We start from the raw sequence: 13629 nt of genomic DNA on the forward strand, positions 1-13629 counted from the left end.
TCAACTGCATGTTGTTGTACTTATTTGCATTATTCCCCAAGGGAAAAAAAAATATTGAGGGAGAAGTGATGTCATATTCTTGTTCTGAGCTCTGAAGGCCAAGATGATCAACTTTAGGTCAATTATAATGAGATGGTTATAAAAGATATGTAGCAAATGCCCTAAAACTCAGCAGCATAAAGCAAACAGGTATTATGATCATAGATTCTGTGGGCGTGGAATTCAAACGGGGAACAGCAGGGACAGCTGGTCTGTGCTCTGCCATATCCGGCCCCCAGAGGGAGGAAAGAACGAAAGGCTGGAGCCATCTGAAGATGCCCTCACTCACATCTCGGCTGGTTGAGGCTGGCTTGCAGCTGGGGCCTGGATTCTACAGAAGGGAACCTTTCCTGTGGTCTCCTTGTGGGGGGCTTACGACATGGTAGTTAGGCTCCAAGAGCATTTTCAGCTTCTGCTCTTAAGAACTTATATGTAGGCCTCACTCCACATAGGGAGTCCCATTATGGTCTCTTGCAGCAAATGGGCTGTGTTTAGTGACTGTTTATGTAAGGCAAATCTAATTCTAGTGTTCTTTAGGCCTAAATATTTGGCTGCACTCTACGGATATATCCACAGATATTTTGTATTATTTTTTAGTGTGTGTGTATTTGTGTCCATTTTTCACATATTTTTGGGTGGAGGGCAGAGTTCTTTGGTCATATTCTGCTCTTTTGACTAGAAGTGTAATCTTATAAAAAACTAAAGGCCCAGTGCACGAAATTTGTGTCCCTCAGCCCGGCCTTCTCTCCCAGTCTGGAAGCCCTTGGGGGATGTCCAACTGATGGCTTAGACCCGCTCTCCATGGGGAGCGGGCCTAAGCCATCAGTTGGACATCCTTAGTGCTTCCAGAGAGGCAAGAGAGGCTCCTGCCACCACAGCTTAGCTCACCAGCCTTGAGCCCAGCTTCTGGCTGAGCAGTGCTCCCCTTGTGGGAGCACACTGACCACCAGGAGGCAGCTCCTGCATTGAGCATCTGCTCCCTGGTGGTCAATGTGCGTCATAGCGACCAGTTGTTCCACCGTTCGGTCGATTTGCATATTAGCCTTTTATTATATAGGATAAGGATTCACATTAGGAATGTAGGGGCAGGGAAAGAATGGCTTTTTGAAGGGAACCTGAAAATATCTTCAAGGATTGATTAAACCTGTAAGGAAGCTTTTTCTCCTGTTGTTATAGGAATACATGCACAGATTAAAGACTAGAAGATTCAGTAGTAGCTTATTATCAAAACTCTTTTGTTAAATACATTGGAGAGTGATATAATTAATGCCTTAATGGCCAACCCATTTTAGATTTTGACAATTGGATAGCACACTCATGCAAATTTAGATATGAGCTTCTTTGCAGCATATTAATGAGCAGTAATCATAGCCTAGTGTATCAAAAGTGGTAATCCACATGTTTATTAAAATTTTTTATTTTTATTTTTTGATAACATAGATACAATAAAATAGCCAAATCCACACATGTGCAAACACACTCACATACTCACTCACTCACTTTGGAACAAATAGATAACTACATGATTTTAGTGCCTGTATTATATTTACAATTCATTTGAATTCAACTTTAGTAGTGACAGCATAAAGAGTGGAGGCCAATGTCATAATTGAAGTTTCAACAAAGAGAAGACAAATGATCATCAAAAGCAGCAAGAATCTTATTTTATATCAATATTTAGAATGCTTATTTTTAATTTTTGGAAAATGAATTTCCACTACATCATAATGAATTTTACCAAAAGAAATACATAAAAAATAATAATTCATTCTGTTCCATTGTGTGTTTTTTTTTTGTTTGTTCTCAGCAGTGAACAAAACAGGAGGGGGGCGGCGCTGGCAAGTAAAAGATATTTGACTGATTCTGGTGTAGAGACTATTGCATGGAATGTAAGGTATCATTTCAAATTTCCATCAGTGGGTCAGTTGTCACATGAATGAATGATTGATAGATGCAGCATAATTGAAGGGGGGTAATGCCTAGAAGCAGGCTCCTTAGAGCAAAGGTTAGATAGGTAGCACTTTTTTTTCAATGTCTACTTTTATTTAAATATCTTTTAGATAAATAGAGACAGGGTAGACACAGGTAATTGTAGGTTCTATCTCATTCAGTGAGCAAGGTAAGCCTTCCCAGCCCTTCAGTAAAGAGTCTTCTGTCCTAATATAGCAGGAATTAAACACAGGGATTGTTTCTATGGTCTGGAACGATAACTGGGCATGAAAAGGATCATCTTAAGCCCTAGCTGGTTTGGCTCATGGATAGAGCGAGGGCCCCAGGTTCGATTCCTGTCAAGGGCACATGCCTGGGTTCAGGCTCTATCCCCAGTAGGGGGCATGCAGGAGGCAGCCCATGTATGGTTCTCTCTCATCATTGATGTTTCTATCTCTCTCTCCCTTTCCCTTCCTCTCTGAAAGCAATTAAAATATATATAAAAATTTTCAAAAAAGAAAAGGATCATCTTAAAAACAGACAAGAGACACTCAAAGTTATAGAGGAAGTGCACTGACAACAGAGACAGGGAAATGCAGACCCCGCTGAAATCTGGAGAGATCTGTCATCAGCTTTCACAGTTGTTGGAAAGAGAGTTGGAGTCCATTTTTTAGGAATATTAGGAGGTCAGGAAAACTCCTCTGACAGTGGATTTCCTCTCTGAGCCAATAACCTGGTCACAGTCAGCCACCTGAGTGGCATTAGACTCAGAGAGCGTCACCATTGACTTCTGAATGAGGCAGTGCCCTATCTGCTGTCTCCCCTGACCTTTCGGGCTCATCACCATATGCTGGAGCAAATTGGTCTGAGCATTTTAGATAAATTCCTCACAAGCTCTATGGATTTCTGGGCCAAGTCCCTTATAATTGTGAAAGTGCGTACAAATGGATTCTTTGGCAATTCATCCCACTATTTTTATTTATTGACTTTGACTCTATGCCTAGATTTCTTAAAGGTTTTCCCTTTAGCCATTTTTTTTCTTTTATGAAAAAATGTATTTTTTCTATGCTTTTAGCAATATCATGGATCCTATATGCTTTTCTAAAAATAATTGCTAGAGACCATATAACTGTTTTTATAGGAATGATTGTTGGCAGACTCACAAATCAATGTTCATATGGGGCTCACTGAAGCTCCTCAGGTGTTATGTGCAGGTAAAACCCCAACACACACTCCAGACGATGCCCCATGTGTTCCCCTTTCCACCCTAAATATCACTGTCTTCACCTGTACCAAGTTCTCTCCTAACTCGAAACGATCTGTATAACTCCTGGCCAGCCATATGACTTCCCATGGAAAGAATAGAAAAGAACAATTTGATTACCTGTTATTCTAACACATTAACCTTTTCTTCCTCCCGAATCTGAAAGGAAAACAAAACTAATCATTGAACATGGTTTTAATCATTGATTCCTTTTTATTTCTTTATTGTTTAAGGTATTACATATGTGTCCTTATCCCCCTATATCCCCCCCCCCACTCATGCCCTCACCCCACCCCCCGGTGTCTGTGTCCATTGGTTAGGCTTATATGCATGCATACAAGTCCTTTGGTTGATCCCTCCCTCTTACCCCTGCCCTCTCCTACCTTGCCTCTGAGGTTTGACAGTCTGATCGATGCTTCTCTGTCTCTGGATCTGTTTTTGTTCATCAGTTTATGTTGTTCATTGTATTCCACAAATGAGTGAGATCATGTGATATTTATCTTTCTCTGACTGGCTTATTTCACTTAGCATAATGCTCTCCAGGTTGTTGCAAAGGGTAAAAATTCCTTCTTTTTTTATAGCAGCATAGTATTCCATTGTGTAGATGTACCACAGTTTTTTAATCCACTCATCTGCTGATGGGCATTTAGGCTGTTTCCAAATCTTCGCTATGGTAAATTGTGCTGCTATGAACATGGGGTTGTATCCTTTCTGATTGGTGTTTCTAGTTTCTTGGGATATATTCCTAGAAGTAGGATCACTGGGTCAAATGGGAGTTCCATTTTTAGTTTTTGAGGAAACTCCATACTGTTCTCCACAGTGGCTGCACCAGTCTGCATTCCCACCAGCAGTGCACAAGGGTTCCTTTTTCTTCGCATCCTCACCAGCACTTATCCTTTGTTGATTTGTTGATGATAGCCATTCTGACTGGTGTGAGATGCTACTGCATTATCATTTTGATTTGCATCTCTCGAATGATTAGTGACTTTGAGCATGTTTTCATATGTCTCTTGGCCTTCCTTATATTTTCTTTCAAAAAGTATCTATTTAGGCCCATTGCCCATTTTTTGATTGGGTTGTTTATCTTCCTTTTGTTAAGTTGTATGAGTTCCCTATAAATGTTAGAGATTAAACCCTTATCGGTGAAACATTGGCAAATATGTTCTTCCATGCAGTGGGCTTTCTTGTTGTAAGACGGGAAACCATAAAAATATTAGAGGAATCCACAGGCAGCAAAATCTCAGACATATGCCGAAGCAATTTCTTCACCAATACAGCTCCTAGGGCAATGGAATCTAAAGAGAAAATAAAAAAAAATGGAACTACATCAAAATTAAAAGCTTCTGCACAGCAAAAGAAACCATCAACAAAACAATAGTCATTGATTTTTAAAGTGTCAAATTAAGGTTGGTAATTTTCAGCAGTAATTTAGTTAAATGGTTTTTAACAATTTGGCACAGAGCCAGGTAAAAGTAGAAATGATGTGTCCTGTAAGTAGCTGTTACATTTGACTCCAAAGATGCTAACTGCCAGCTGAGTGAGTCTGATAGCCCAAGAATGTTCTGATCAGAAAGAGAAGCTATGGGATACGTATGATTAAAAGGAATTAAAAGGGATATAAGCTTCCTTTATAACAGGGGTGGGGAAAGTCTGGCTTTCGGGTTGTATAAGGCCTTCAAAATCATTTGGTCTAACCCTGGCAAAGCATTAGGGGTGAGTTAATTAAATGTTTGACCAAATATAGCCGGCTAATTTTTAAGTTGATAATTTTGTATGGCCCATGAATCCTATATAATAAAACCCCTAATATGCAAATCGACCAAATGGCAGAATGACTGGTTGCTGTGACACACACTGACCACCAGGGGGCAGATGCTCCACACAGGAGCTGCCCCCTGGTGGTCAGTGCGCTCCCACAGCAGGAGCACCACTCAGCCAGAAGCCGGGCTCACAGCTGGCAAGCACAGTGGCAATCGGGCCTAAGCCGACAGGCAGACATCCCATGAGGGGTCCTGGACCATGATTGGGCACAGGCCAGGGTTAAGAGACCCTTCCCCCCCAGTGCACGAATGTTGTGCACTGGGCCTCTAGTGGTGTTATAAATTTCCAATGGCCCTTGGCAGAAAAAAGGTTCCCCACCCCTGCTTTATAATGATGGGTGCAGGAAGGAGTGCTTACAGCAGATTTAAAGTTCTGGGACATAAGGAAAATGGTTTTGGAAAATTAGTCAAGGAATAAAAAACACACTCAACATCTATTTCTAGATGTGGACATTTGCTTGTCCTCAATTTATGCTCCTAAATTACCTTCTGAAAAATAAGACTATTTGTGTATAGAGGATGGACTACATATATCATAGAATCAGGTGGTTTTCTTGTCAGCATGAAACATAGTCAATGAGTTCCAGAAATTATAAAGGTTTTAAGAGGGGTATTTTAAAGGGAGAATAAATTGGTTGCATTTTAAGGCGACTATGTCGAAGGATTTACTGAGAAAGCTGAGCTCATTCTCACCGTGGGATGGAAAAGGGCAGGCTTCACCGTGAGCTGAGTGGGAAGGTGCTTCTATCAGGATATCATCTCCACAGTGGTGGGGAATAGACTGTAGGTGCTATCTGACCCTTTTGTATCAGGAATGCATGTGAAAGAGAGATTAACACTCGGAAGGATCAACATTCGATTTATTGTCCTGATGCAAAACTATTAAAATTATCTGACAATATCAACTCTTCTTCTGAGGATCCCTTTGTTTTACATTGATAAAGAGCACCCAAATGAGGAGTTACAATACAGAGAAAGCGAGCAAATTTATTTTCAATATAAAAAGAGTATACATCCATTTTTCTAAAACATGACGATGATTTAGACCAGTGATGGCGAACCTATGACACGTGTGTCAGCACTGACACCTCAGCGGCCACATGCCGAGGATGAAACATTTGCTGCTCCTGAGGATGAAACATTTGCGAAATAATGTTTTTTCCTCAAAGTGACACACTACCCGAGTTATGCTCAGTTTTTTGGCAAAGTTTGACACACCAAGCTCAAAAGGTTGCCCATCACTGATTTAGACTACGTAGACCCCCGCAGGGACAGGTGGCTGGAAGCTTTGTGTAGATGTATTTTTGTAGGTTTTAGTTTTTTTGTAATAGCTGCACTTGACCTGTTCTCCCCCCCCCCCCCCCCACTGGAGATAGCTCATGAATACTGAAAGGAGGAACCCTCAAAGGGATATGTGTACAGCTGGGTGTCCATTTGGCAATTGGGAAGAAGAGATGCTCCTCTACTGTAGTTAAAAAGAGTCGGACTTGTATGGCACATTCTTTTTCCTCTCGATCCCTTTTCTTTTTGCTGCCTGGAATAAGAATGTGATGCTTAGAGGCACAGCAGCCATTCTGTGAACATAAGGATAAAAGTCAGACATTTAGGATTACAGAATAGGAAGGTAGGGGGAACCTGGATCCCAACCAGAATGCATACCTCTACCCTCTGTTTGCTGCAGAGAAAATGTATGTGGTTAAGCCACTCCACTCAATTTTATATTACTTGTAGCTGAAGGAAACACTATACAAGATACAAAATAACCCAAGGAAAAGGAGAATTCCAGACATCTTAATAATTATCATGAAACACTTCAACCAAATGTGACCACAGACACTTCTTAGAAGATGAAACAAGAAGGAAACAGAGCTAGACAGCTAAGGTAGTCACTGTCTGCTCATTTTTCCTTTACACTTACCCTGATTGCATTTAACCTTTTATAGTTCACCCCCAACCTCCCCCCCCCACACAAATCCAGACAGATATTCATCCTATTTTCTATTGAGATAATAGTCTCAGCATATTCCACTCATTATTATGATTTTAAGTTTGATAAAAAGGAAAAAGACATTAGAAGAGAATAGAAAGCTTTTCTCCCTATTCTCTTTTTAGAGAAATCAAAAAAGAAATGGCATGCCAAAATTAGGAGAAAAAACATACACCTAGCATTCTTATAGTTATCTTCACTGTCAAATGGCTAGACTGAATGATTTTCCATTTTGTCCTTTAAAGGAAAATTGTAAGGATCAGTGAACATTGATAATTGAGGCATGAAATTGAGACCATTTTTACCTGAATTATCCATTTTGCCAATTATCATCTTCGAACTAACTGCATGATTACAACATTTCTTCCTCAGTTTGATCTGGACAGTCATGAGAAGTCAATATGAATTGATCTGTATGAATATCAACCATTATAAATATTTAATATCTTAACTCATCAACCAAACATATTATCACTGCTCTTTATGCTACAATCACATAGGAACTAATCAGAGTGGCCTCTTTATTAGAATGAGATAATCAGTTTTACCATTCTGAAAACAACATGAATCAGACAGGAGTAATTTTTTGCCATTTGGAATTTCCATTTTATTCGTACTTATCTCCTCTTTTCTAAGGCTCATCTGTGAGGGCTGAGGAAGTAGAATATAGAGCATCAAAGTAGGACATTTTTTGTTTCTCCTTTTTGTCCTTGTATTCATAATGTTAAGAGGATTTGGGACAAATAACAATGATAGTCCACTTTTGCAAACCCCTACCCAGTAACTGCAGGTATATTCACCTCACTACAACAAGCCATCTTGGGCAAATCATATTCCCAAGTATAAGCTTCGATGTCTCAGTTGCTCATAGTGTGTTTTTAATTTGCATTGTCTGATAGACGGTTGTGTCAGGAGAAGGTGCTCTTGTGATTTCTGCTTTCTTCAAGCTGCTGCCTTTCTAATGGGCAGTGCCCAGTGCAGCAGATAGTCCCAAGAAGCCCCTTTCTCTCCAGGAGTCTCAGAAACCCTGTGGTGAGTAAGAAAGAGTAAATGTTTGGTTCTCAGGGACATTGGGGACTGGTGAGACAGCTGTGCTGCTCATTTCTGCTCCTCAACCCTCACCTTCCAATATTGTTACTGATCCAGGCCAGGAGGAGGAGCAGAGAGATGCTCGTCAAAGTGACAGACACACCCAAGTTGGAGACATTGGAGGCACTTCACAGTTCCCTGTAAAGTAAGACTCCTTGCCTTGCAGACTGTCTAAAATCAATAACTCTGAGCTTCAATGAGAAGTAATATAGTGTCTGTCCTAGAATACACTACTAAAACACTCTGGATTTTTCTTCAGTCTGAGTAAGAACATAAGTCATTGGCTCTATTATTCTTTACCCAACCTAATGGCTAGGTCTATGATGATGCTGATATTTCATTAATGATGACTTTGTGATTTTCTACAATACCCTGAGATAATTTTATCTGAATATATTCTGTATACATGTATGCAGATTTAAAATAATGTATAATTTTGGTATATTGCATTGGGAAACAAAACTTATTCAAAAGAGTCATATAAATTTTTAGATTGTGTGCAAACCAATGAGAAGTTGCCATAACAATAAAAAAAAATGAGCCAAGGGTAAAAATGCAAGCCCCCAAATACACTGTGGGAAAAGATTCAAGTCTTACTGAGATTCAAAAATGTAAAACACCATTTATCACTGACCAAGTTGGCCAGGGCAAAAAGAGAATGAAAATATTGTGATGGTATCAAATCCAGCCCTTTTGAACACTTCTAGTATAGTAATTATAAACAGAACATTTTAACAGATAATTAGAAAACATATTTAAAAAGCCTAGTAATCGTGCTTAGCATTTACCTCGTCTATGAAATATGGCAGGATTCCATGAGGAGTCAGTAGTGAAACAGGAAGACAATGTTCACTCTTTGCTAGGTTTCTGGCCCCACAGCTGGGTAGAAAATGGTGCCACTGGAAAACAAATCAAGTTTGGAGGAGATATGGGACATTCAATGAGGACAGCTACATGGAGTCTCTAGGGCCTTACATGCAGTAGTTTGAACTGTGTGTTGGGAGAAATGAGAGATATGAGTGATTTGGGGAGTTGTGTTGAAAAAGAGATAAATGTAAATAAGTTTTCAGGAATTCTTTGCTTTGAAATGAGAGGCAAACTGGAGGAATGCATAAGGTCAAGGGCAAGAGATTCTTGAGCATTTTTAAATGCTGATGAGGAGATAAGAGAGGTTGAATATCCAGAGAGCAGGTATTTGCTAGATCAGGGCTGCTGAGAACTGAGGTGGTAGTGGTGTGGATGAGTCTGCAAGCAACCTGGGGTGGCACTTGGCTGAAGACAAAAACACCTGCTCCCAAATGACAGGAGGAAAGAAAGAAATGATGAAAACAAATGAAAGCAATTTCTGTGTCAAATTGATGATAAAAATATGACATAGGTCAAGTAATAGTTAAATTCTCAGAGATGGTTGAAACAAGAGCTTCTGTAGAAATGGAGGTGGAGTTTTAAGACAAGGGAAATATTTAAAAATAAGCCACAGTTAATGAAAAACAGTTATAGTTTAGAGACTTAAATGAGTTGGGAGGAAATAAATTCTTATTCCATTATGGATGTTTATTTTAATCTAAAGATATCTTCTACATATTTGCTGTCTTTACTGTAAGCAAAACTAGTTATTTATTTAGTAGAGTTTTAGCAATGATTTTGAGTGGAGATAGAAACTCCCCTCTGAATCTGTTATGGCTTCTGTGTCTACTGTTTATACCTTCTACCATTTACTGTTTCTGTAAGAATCCTATAGTGTGTGATTTGCATCCTGATTGCTAAAGCCCTGGGGTTTCATAAGACAAATACATAAGAGACAAAAAACACACACCCAAAGAACAAATAAACAAATGCACAATAATATAGTTCAATCCTGACTTTTGATTTGGAGAAAAAACCTTTCAGTCACTTTCATTCCACATCATTCCATACTTAAAAATGGCTTTCCATTAAAAGAATGTGGAAAATTAAATTTTTATGAAGGTATTGCTCAGTATTCTAGCGAGAAGTACTGGAACTTATATGTATTCTCTATGTTATATTTTACTAGGGATGATCCCAATGGTTGATCTTTAAATACAATTGCTAATGGGTTTTAAACTCATATCAACTGAGTCTTACACTTTGGATAATGTCCCAGGGGACATAAATCTACATTAGTGAATCATACTGATATTGTTATAAGGATGACCAATACTACTCTGATTTATAAATGGAATTTTGAGACAATTTTCTTACCATATACCAAGTATATTTGAACTTAACTACATTTTACACAGAGCTCTTGAGCAGTCAAGAGGGAGGTTTCCTCTCTACAGCTCACATAATGCAATCTACACAGGTCCTCGGGCTTCCTGTTCATCCCCTTCCTTCTGTCCTCCAGCACCCAAGTAAAATATAAAATATCAGCATTGGAAAGCACATGCAAACTTGCCAAAAGGAGTTTAGGGGAAGCAGATATTTTGGTTTAGTAGAATTTCCAAACTGGTACAAATATTGCTACCTTTTAGAAAAAGGCACCAGATATTCCTCTGTGAACTAGGGGCCACAGATTTTATTATTTGCTTATTTTTTAAGATATATTTTCTTTTTAAAATTTATTGGAGCATAGAAAAGTGAAAACATCTTAGGTGTTCCATTTAATGAGCTGTCACAAAGGAAATACTCATGTAAACATCATGTATATCAAGTAGAGAGCATTCCAACACACCAGAGGTTCTCCTCTGTCCTTCCCTTTCACTATCTATTTCCCTGAGTTAGAAAACACTATGTTCACTTCACATATCATAGCTAAGCTTTAATCATTTTTGAAAACTTTATAAGGAAAATCATGAAGTATGTTTTCCTACTGTGCTTTCCTCTTATATGCTTATGAGATTCATCCATGTTGTTGTCAATTCTTATTCCTGGGTAGTTTTTCATTGTATGAATGAATAAACCCTCCTTTATTTAGACAATCACTCTACTGTTGATGACCATTTGGGTTGTTCCCAAATTTTTTTTCTATTATAAATAGTGCTGCTCTTACATTCTTATTTAGATCTCAGTGCACATATGCACACATTTCTGTTGGGTGTAACTCTAGGTGTAAACATATCAGGTGATAGTACATGCAGATTATCAGACGTTTTTTTCTCTAATCAATCCATAGTGGATACTATACAGCATGTTTCTTAATCTCAGCACTATTGGCATTTGGAGCTAAAAAATTCTTTGTTGTTGGGGGTTATTTACAATGTAGAATGTTTAGCAACTGGTAGCTATTTTGACACTCCAGTTGTGATGACCAAGGTGTCCACAGAAATTTATCTTTTCTGGGATGTATAATGAACCCTGGTTGAGAACCACTGCTCCAGGGTTTACAATCTTAATCTGTGATTTCTACTTGTACAACTTCAAAGATGGTAGAACACTTTATCATTATGTGCTTTTCTTTAATCTTTTGTGCTATTGTTGCCATGTATTTTAATACTACAGCTATTTAAATCTCAATAACATACCACAATTGTTTTAGAAAATAAATACACATTTAGATTTCCCCTAATGTATGTTATTTTCTAGCTTTTATTATTAATATTAATATATGAGTCTCTTATTTTCTCTTTTTTATTATTATTTTTTTTACATTTGGCTTTATCTCCTGGTGTATTAAGTAATTTTTAATTTAATGACACACATTTTAAAAAATATATTTTTATTGATTTCAGAGAGGAAGGGAAAGGGAGAGAGAGATAAAAACATCAACTATGAGAGAGAATCATTGATCAGCTGCCTTCTGCATGCTCCCACTGGGAATTAATCCTGCAACCTAGGCATGTGCCCTGACCGGGAATTGAACTGTGATCTCCTGGTTCATAGATCAATGCTCTAACACTGAGCCATGCCAGCTGGATGCCACACATATTTTTTAAAAGTTGTAAAGATGATTTGTTATCATTCTTATAGATTAATTTTACTCCTAACAGGCAGATGATTCACCTTTAAGCACCTGTTTTCCCTTAGATACTTATGAATTAAAAATTTCAGAGCCTAGTGGCTCAGAAGCCAATCATAAATTAAATATCATTATGAATTGACTGATTAGAGGCTAGACTTTATTATTCTTGGAGGTTAGTCCATTTGTGTTTATTCTTACTCATAGGATGTAGCCCTTCAGGGTTTCCACTGAATGCCTGGGCTAATTGCTTTGCTGGGATCTAAACTTCATTTTTGGTCTCTCTAGTGCAATGAGACTTCTAAACGCTCTACTTAGCTTTTTTACCTCTCAGCTGTAGCTTTGAGCCAGTGGGATCTAGCATTTTAATTCACAAATGGCTCAAGGGGAAATGGTCCTTCATGGTGAGTGTACTTCTTTGTGCTTAATTTATCTCTGGTATCTTGGGTTACACTATCTTGGTAGCTCTGCAAAGCCTTCAAACATATATTTCTTCATATTTTATTGGAGTTTCCAGTTGTTCTTGGTGGTTGGACTGCAAAAAGGTAATCTACAAATATCAGAAGAGTGAAAATCCACTGATAACTTATTGGAAAACTATCCAAGTCAACAACAAGTAATATAATGAAAATAGGTATTAGTATTATTTGAATAAATCTGTGGTTGTCACCTATTATTATCCCTTAATCCAATAGAATTACTTGAGTCCCCTGTTCTGAAGCACTCTGGGCCAATGGACAGTAAGGAGCAGTGAGGTGGCCTGAGAAAAAGAGCAGAACCAGAAGTCAGACATCTTGGCTAATTCTGACTCTGCCACTTCCAAGCTTTGAGCCCTTTAGAAAACTACACAAATTTCCCGTCTGATGTTTCTCATGTCTGAAATACAGCCAATAACTATCCTACCTTCCTTACAGCATTGCTACATGGATAAAATAAAAATGAGAAATTGATATGCAGTCTATATCAATATTCTGCAATTATTCGAAGGGCATTTATAACTTTGATCTGTATCTTCAGTAGCTTTATGTCTTTAGTAGAAGACAAAGTACATAATGTGTCCCTTTATAATTGGGTTGTTCAGCAGAGAAGACAGAACTATGAGAGGAAACAAAATTGGATTTACTTCCTGGGTAATTTTATTGTATCTATGGAACCCACACTACTTAACATGCCCTATTTTTACCCCCAGTATTTGAAGTTACATGAATTTTAGGGGCTCAAAGGGATGATAAACACATATGGCATCATCGCTCCTGAGCAGGGTGACTTAAGGTTCAGTCGGTTCTAACTAATCTGAAAATATCTAAGAGAAACAAAAATAATTCATTCTCTGCTTCTTTCTTCCCTGAGAGTGCTCCTCAAGGAAGGCAGGCTGTGTCTCAACCAAGTCATGGACGAAAGCTCTTGGGAATTGGGAACCATTCTTCCCTGCACCGTAGGGCCTTTATGAGATTCCTGGTAAGTAATATCACTAATCTTCAAAGAGTTGATTGATTCTTAATTATTTACTGCTTTGGCCACAACTCAAAATCTTAAGATAGATGAAGCCGACATAACACTTGATTAGTGTTGCTGCCTCGAC

The sequence above is a fragment of the Eptesicus fuscus genome, chromosome 4 (genome assembly GCF_027574615.1).
Source record: "Eptesicus fuscus isolate TK198812 chromosome 4, DD_ASM_mEF_20220401, whole genome shotgun sequence".
Lineage (NCBI taxonomy): Eukaryota > Metazoa > Chordata > Mammalia > Chiroptera > Vespertilionidae > Eptesicus > Eptesicus fuscus.